Below are 8,390 nucleotides of genomic sequence, written 5' to 3'. Positions count from 1 at the left end.
TCGGAGCTTCCAGTATACGGGATCCCTGAGGGACTCTGCAAGTGGATCGCTAGCTTTTTGGATGGACGGAGCATCACAGTTGTCATCGACGGCTGCTGCTCCGATACCATGACCATCAACGCTGGTGTTCCACAAGGTTCGGTGCTCTCCCCCACGCTTTTCATACTGCATATCAATAACATGCTATCTATTGATGGTATGCATTGCTATGTGGATGACAGCACGGGGGATGCGCGATATATCGGCCATCAGAGTCTCTCTCGAAGTGTTGTACACGAGAGGCGATTAAAACTTGTGTCTGAAGTGAAGAACTCTCTGGGGCGGGTCTCCAAGTGGGGTGAACTGAATTCAGTTCAGTTCAACCCATTGAAGACACAGGTTTGTGCGTTCACTGCGAAGAAGGACCCTTTTGTCATGGCGCCGGAATTTCAAGGAGTATCCCTGCAGCTTTCCGCGAGTATCGGGATTCTGGGGGTCGATATTTCGAGCGATGTCCAGTTTCGGAGTCATTTGGAAGGTAAAGCCAAATTGGCCTCTAAAATGTTGGGAGTTCTCAACAGAGCGAAGCGGTATTTCACGCCTGGACAGAGACTTGCGCTTTATAAAGCGCAGGTCCGACCTCGTGTGGAGTACTGCTCTCACCTCTGGGCCGGGGCTCCCAAATACCAGCTACTTCCATTCGACTCCATACAGAAACGGGCTGTTCGGATGGTCGATAATCCTGCTCTCGCGGATCGCTTGGAACCTCTGGGTCTACGGAGGGACTTCGGTTTTCTCTCTGTTTATACCGTATGGTCCATGGGGAATGCTCTGAGGAATTATTCGAGATGATTCCCTCATCTCCTTTTTATCATCGCACCTCCCGCCATCGGAGTAGAGTTCATCCATATTATCTGGAACCGCTGCGTTCATCGACAGTGCGTTTGCAAAGATCTTTTTTGCCACGTACCATCCGGATTTGGAATGAACTCCCCTCCACGGTGTTTTCCGAGTGCTATGACATGTCCTTCTTCAAACGAGGCTTGCGGAGAGTGCTTTATGGTAGGCAGTGGCTTGGTTCTGCCCCTGGCATTGCTGACGTCCATGAGCGACGGTGACCACTTACCATCAGGTGGGCCGTATGCTTGTCTGCCTACAAAGGCAATAAAAAAAAAATCTTCTCTTTATTCTCTACAAGTGTGGAAAATTTCATACTCCTCCGTCCACGCAATTTTCGTAAAAATGGATACAAAGTTTTTGCTTCACGTATTAATATATAGATAATGGGATTCAGACCCAATAAGAAAAATAAATTAAGATTCATTATAATAAGGTTTCGGACATTTTTTTTGGTTTCTTGTTAGTACCAAGGATTTAAAAATAAAATAACAACAAAAAGGTTTATTTAAAGGTTTATGTTTTATTCAATATGATCAATGTCTACAGGAATAATAGTATCGTCTAAATACCCCGCAGGTTTTTGATGTACAAAAAATATACTATGATGGCTATATGCGCGCAACTTCGAATCATTCTTACCCTTGTTTTGTTTACTTAACAGAATGTTTCATTGAATTTGTTTTATCTAAACATTTAACATATAACAATCCTCACTGAATACCGGTTTATTATTCACCGTTAAATTTTAATTCGCAAGATCAAAAAAAAAAAACTACATACAAATAATAGTTGGTTAATACAATTTAACTTAATTTGATTTTTGTAGGAAAACTTTTGTTAATTGGGTCAGATTTTGCCCAATGTCCTTTGCCACAAATATATGTATAAACCGTGAATATGTAATAGTAATTTTCATATATGGGATTATGAGGATGCCTACCTAGGCATCATTTATCATTTAACAACATATAGTTTTTGTAAAAAGGTCTATTTCACCTATTTATTAGTCCACTGCGCGACGCGTTTACAAAGGATTTTCGGTAGGACACCTATACATATGGATGCATGCGACTAGGAGATGAATGGAAATCGTAGTGCAAGGTAGAGGGGAAGAGGTCAACCGAAAAAAACATGGATGGAGTGTGTGAATGACGATATGTGAGAAAGAGGAGTGAGTGTTGAGATAACGGCTGATAGAAGACTGTGGCGGTAGCCATCATACAACGGAAGAATTTTTTTTTTTTTTTTTATTGCTTAGATGGGTGGACGAGCTCACAGACCACCTGGTGTTAAGTGGTTACTGGAGCCCATAGACATCCACAACGTACCTAAATGTGCCACCCACCTTGAGATATACGTTCTAAGATATCAGTATAGTTACAACGGCTGCCCCACCCTTCAAACCGAAACGCATTACCGCTTCACGGCAGGGTGGTGGTACCTAACCGTGCGGACTCACAAGAGGTCCTACCACCAGTAGACTATGACATGTCCTTTTTCCAACGAGACTTGTGGAGAGTACTTAACGGTAGACAGCGGCTTGGCTCTGCCGCTGGCATTGTTGACGTCCATGGGATCCACATGCACGGATAGGTACCGCATTTCTTATGGCTTCACGCCACGAATCAGTTATGCGCTTCTCTACGTAGGGTCAGTCGTTAAACCAATTAGACTTCGAACACATATTACTATCTCAATGCGGAGGCGACATCGGTTCAAACTGTGCCATAAAACAAAAACTATTCAGCGCTTCTGTCAGCGTCTCAACATATTATTCAAACTTCAGCATCACCAGTGCACGTTATGCCTTTGATTTCATTATTTATTTATTTAGACACACCAACAGCAATACACACAAAACATTCAAGCTTAAAATTAACATGTATAAAATTAAGTACTGGTATGTAAGCCAGTTACAGGCATGTACAGCAATCTCTTATAACACTCACTATGACATGTTACAGCAATTTTACAATCAGCGGATAAATAGGTAAAATTTAAAAGTTAACAGTACGACATAAAAAAAAATTTGAAAAGAACATGAAAACATAACATTCTCACATCTATACTAATATTATAAAGAGGAAAGATTTGATTGTTTGTTTGTATTGAATAGGTTCCGAAACTACTGAACCGATTTGAAAATTTCTTTCACTTTTGGTAATCTACACTATCCCCGGATGACCTAAGCTATACTCGAATTATATTTTCGAAAAATTAGGGATCCCTACTAATTTCCAATAATGTAACCCAAGGTGTAAAAAATTACCTAAAATATCGCGTGCGCTGCCACCCGAGCGAAGCCGGGGCGGGTAGCTATCAATTATAAACATAGGAACTTGGATATTAGTTTGTTCTTGAGACCAAGACACGAGTCGTTAAAAATGTCGATGCCGTCAATTAATGCTTACACGTTAGAAATTAATGCAGATTAATCAAAATAAGCATTAGAGCTAGTATTACGCTAATTATGCCTTATCTTTATTTCTTGCTTATATATACAATAAAACACGTTGTTGTATTTGAATAGTCAGTGAATTAAAAGAAATACATTAAATGTTTTTTTTTTATCGCATAGAAAACGCCAGTACAATATATACTAATATATACTAGTGGTCCCGCAGTAGTCTAAATTCGACTATAATTAATTGGAACTGTAAGTTTGTACACTATTATGATAGTATTTTATACTTCTATAATGACAAATTTCGCCAAGGCTACACTATAAAAAATATTAATAAAGACAAACAATATTTAATCTATTCTCAATTTGACAACATACGTCAAGAACAAAAGTTTGACAATAAATAGTATGCATGCGTGTGTGCGTCAAATACATGGTATGTAGTGTGTGTAATGTTTTCTTTATTGATTTAATGTATCTTTTATGCATTATTTAAAAAAAAATATTAGCATTGCGCACTTCTTCTCTATATTCTCTCCTCCTCCGTCCGCGCAATTTTCGTAAAAAGGGATACAAAGTTTTTGCTTCACGTATTAATATACAGATATCTGCAATGGTTTTTACGGATATTCCGTTATAACTACTGAACCATGCATCCGAGTGACTTGAAACTTGGTATCCATGTAGAAAATATATGTACTAAGTGGATAGGCTAATATTTATATGAGTGTTGGACTCCCTAATAATAATGACAATATAAAATAATGTTAATTTTAAACGCCCAGCGAAGCAGGCGAGTACGGCTAGTAATTCAATAAAACTATTATATACCTAATACCAAAAAAGAAGGCTTACCTATTCGATTTTTTTTTATTGCTTAGTTGGTTTAACGCGACGAAATGACAATGAGGTTGGTAAGAGAGTTTTAACTATGAATGTGGAAGGCTTTAGAGGAAGAGGTAGACCTAAGAAGAAATTGATAGATTGCGTGACAGATGATATGTGTAAGAAGGGAGTGAGCTCAGAAAAGGAGTATGGAAGTTTGGCGCCGACCCCTGGTGACTGGGAGAAGGGCAGGAGAATGATGATGAGTTGAGTGGACGAATCCATGGCCCACCTGATATTAAGTGGTTACCGGAGCCCACAGACTTCTACAACGTAAATGCGCCATCGGCTTTGAGATATGAGTTCTACGGTCTGGGTTTTTACAGTACAACGGCTGCCCCAGTCTTCAAACCGAAACGCATTACTGCTTCACGGCAGAAATAGACAATAATGCTGCATACGTTTGTGATGGTCCACGGGTAAGGAATTATTACAATTTATTGTACTTTTTATACAATCGTCTGTGTCTTGGGCCTGACCACTCATCTATGCTAATATTATAAAGCTGAAGAGTTTGTTTGTTTGAACGCGCTAATCTCAGGAACTACTGGTTCGATTTGAAAAATTCTTTCAGTGTTAGATAGCTCATTTATTGAGGAAGGCTATAGGCTATATATTATAACATCACGGTAAGACCAACAACAGTGGAACACCAATAAATAATGTTTCAAAATATTTCTACGTAAATGAAGTGGGGGGTAAAATTTAGCGTTATGCCAAAGTAACTATTCCATGCGGACGAAGTCGCGGGCAAAAGCTAATCACTATACCGTTTGCTCATCTCTGTACTACGAAGGCAATAAAAATGAAAGGAACATAAATTGTTTATGTGAAAAGACCAAGACAAGTTGATTCTCTAGACTAGACTAGTCTAGACTGAGCCAAGTACAGGGTGGCCCATAAGTCCTTTGATATGAAAAATTTTTTATTAAAATAAAACTAATTACATTATGAATTAAATTTTTATTTACATAAAAAGCTTAAAAAACGGGAACTATTTTTTGAAAATAACATCTCCTAAATGTAATCCGTTGCGATCACGGCACTCTTGCAAACGACGTCTAAAATTGTCGATGACTGCGCGGCACGTCACTGCTGAAATGCTTGTCATTTCTCTGCGGATGTTTTCTTTTAGGGCCTCAATTGACCGCGGGTTTGTGTCGTATACTTTAGCCTTAAGGTAGCCCCAAAAAAAAAAATCCATCGGGGTCAGATCTGGACTACGTGGAGGCCAGGAAATGTCTCCTCTCTTAGAGATAACTTTGCCAGGAAAAAGTTGACGGATAACGGGCATAGCAGTGTTAGAGGTGTGAGAAGTGGCCCCATCCTGTTGAAACCACGTCCTGGCATTAAAGCCTGAAAAGTTTTGCAATTCTGGTATGAAAAACTCTTCGATCATAGCCACATATCGCTCCGACGTAACAGTAACTGCGCGCCCTCTGCCATCCTCAAAGAAGTAAGGCCCTAGGATACCATGGGCTGACATAGCGGCCCAAACAGTCACTTTCGGACTATGTAAGGGCTTCTGATGCTTAAGTTTTTGATTGATGGGGCTCCAATAGCGGCAATTTTGTTTACTAACATGCCCGTTAAGATGGAAATGAGCCTCGTCAGAGAACATTATGTTATTGAAGGAAGTAAACCGATTCAACATTTCATTCGCATAATTTTGTCTTTGAATACCGTCAGTTTCCTTTAATTCTTGAACCAACTGAATTTTGTAAGGGTGCATATGTAAATCTTTCTTCAAAATCCGTTGTAACGATGTCCTGGATACGTTTAATGCTCTGGCGCGCTTACGAGTTGACTGTGTCGGATTTTCGCGAATAGACTGTGTCACTGTGTCTATGTTTTGTTCCGTACGTGACGTCCTTGGGCGACCCAACCGCGGTTTATCTAACGTCGAACAGGTCTCCTCGAACTTAGCAACCCAGTTCTTAATCGTTTGAAGAGTTGGAGTGTCGTCAAAGTTGTGTAAACCTTTGTGTTCTCGAAATTTACGCCGCGCAACGGTTGCCGAATTGTCGTTTTTATAAAACTCGCGCACACAAAACGCACGGTCCGCTCCGGTAAAACGCTCCATCGCGACTAAATTCCCAGAAACCGAAGTTACTCCCCCCGCTTCCCCTGCACCGCTCACGCGCGCCCTGTTCGTTTTATTCAAATTTTACTTTTCAAAGGACTTATGGGCCACCCTGTATAATACGATAGTTTTTTAAACTGAATTAAATTTTGTTGTAGCAAACTACATTAGGGGTAATTAATAAGATAAAAAAACTTGACTATATTCCGACTTTCTACTTGATAAAAATTCGAAGGACGATGTTGTATTTTTGTTCAAATAGAAAACTTACTTTTTCAATAACCCAATCCTGTTTTTTCAAGAACCCAACCTTCTTTTTTTTCCGCCCTTGTTCCACATTATGTGGGATAGGGATGAAGAGGATATGGACCTGCAAATCCTCGCGGGTGGGTACCCCGCCTATTTCTGCCGTGAAGCAGTGATGCATTTTGGTTTGAAGGGCGGGGCAGCCGTTGTAACTATACTTGAGACCTTAGAACTTATATCTCAAGGTGGGTGGCGCATTCACGTTGTGGATGTCTATGGGCTTCAGTAACCATTTAACACTAGTTGGGCTGTGAGCTCGTCCACCTATCGAGGCAATAAAAAATAAAAAACCTCTTATCATGCTGTAGGGTTAAGCATGAGTTTTGTGATCCGTCACCTTCATCGGGTCATATCTCCAGCAGTATATCCATTATCACGTGCCACAGGGAGGAACTTTTTCTGTTTCTTTCTTAGGTGTCACGTTGAGTGAATTGAATAATACAATAAATTAGATTTTTTTCCAAATTTTTTAGTCCTACAATGCTACTGATAATAATTGGGTCATTCATAGGAGTAGGTGACACCGCGCGCGGTAAGCTTGTAGTATGCGGGTCTGGTACCAAAACTTTCGATAGATGACGGAAACTCAAAGGTACAGGTTGTGTGGATTGCTTTATTTAGTCACTAGCTTTTGCCCGCGACTTGGTCCGCGTGGAATAGTTCACAAATCATGCTTTATTTTAGAACAAATTTGGTTAGCATAAAAAACGTTATAGGGAGCCAACCTTAACATACAGACATATGCTGTCCTGGACTTTTTTTTAGATCTTTTAAAGGGGAACAATTCTGTCATACATTATTTTAGCGAAACTTTAATCGTTTCTGCAGCGCACGCAGCGGAAGCTCTCGAAAGGGAAAAAAACCCGATTTAGAAACATTCTTTATTGGTGTTCCGCTTGTATTGGTCTTAGCGTGATGTTATATAACCTATAGCCTTCCTCAATAAATTGGCTATCTAACACTGAAAGAATTTTTCAAATCGGACCAGTACTTCTCGAGATTAGCGCGTTCTAACTAACAAACTCTTCAGCTTCATAATATTAGCATAGATTACAGTGCTTAGCGAAGGTAGTCTTCTGGTTTCGACTTTTAATAACGGCCTGCGAAACTGCACAAGTGAGAAGAACACGTTAATTGCTGTGTAGGTCACCGGAGGAGAAGATCCGGCGAGATACTGGTATCAGATTAAATTTATAAATTTACTAGCCGCACTCGCCCGCTTCGCTGTGCATTTAAAATGAACATTATTATTTATTGTCATTATTATTAGGTAGTCCAACACTCATATAAATATTAGCCTATCCATTAAGTACATGTATTTTCTACATGGATACCAAGTTCAAGTCAAGCGGATGCACGGTTCAGTAGTTATAACGGAACATCCGTAAAAACCACTGTAACGTGGTAAAAATCAACGCCACCTCATTCCGTTCGAATTCATATTCGTAATGTCATATCGAAGATAAAATAATGATATCTATATATTAATACGTGAAGGAAAAACTTTGTATCCCTTTTTATGAAAATTGCGCGTAGAAAAACCAACTAAAAAAAAGCAAATAAATTTTAATGAATTTGAATCAAAATAGTGTAAGAAAAAATGATTTTATTGTAAAAAAAGCGTGGGGTGCATGGTATCAGTAGTTATAAATATTTTATGAACAGATATGAGTAGAAGGGTGATTTTGATAATATCCTGAAAAGCACCCCACGCTTTTTTTACAATAAAATCATTTTTTCTTTCCCACACTTATAGAGTATAATGATATAGAGAAGGAGTGCCGAATGCTAATATTTTTTTAAATTATGCCTAAAAAATACTTTAAATCAATA

This window comes from Bombyx mandarina, chromosome 20 (genome assembly GCF_030267445.1).
Source record: "Bombyx mandarina strain Sakado chromosome 20, ASM3026744v2".
Taxonomy (NCBI): domain Eukaryota; kingdom Metazoa; phylum Arthropoda; class Insecta; order Lepidoptera; family Bombycidae; genus Bombyx; species Bombyx mandarina.
The sequence above is the reverse complement of the archived record's forward strand: the minus strand, read 5'-3'. Positions refer to the sequence as shown.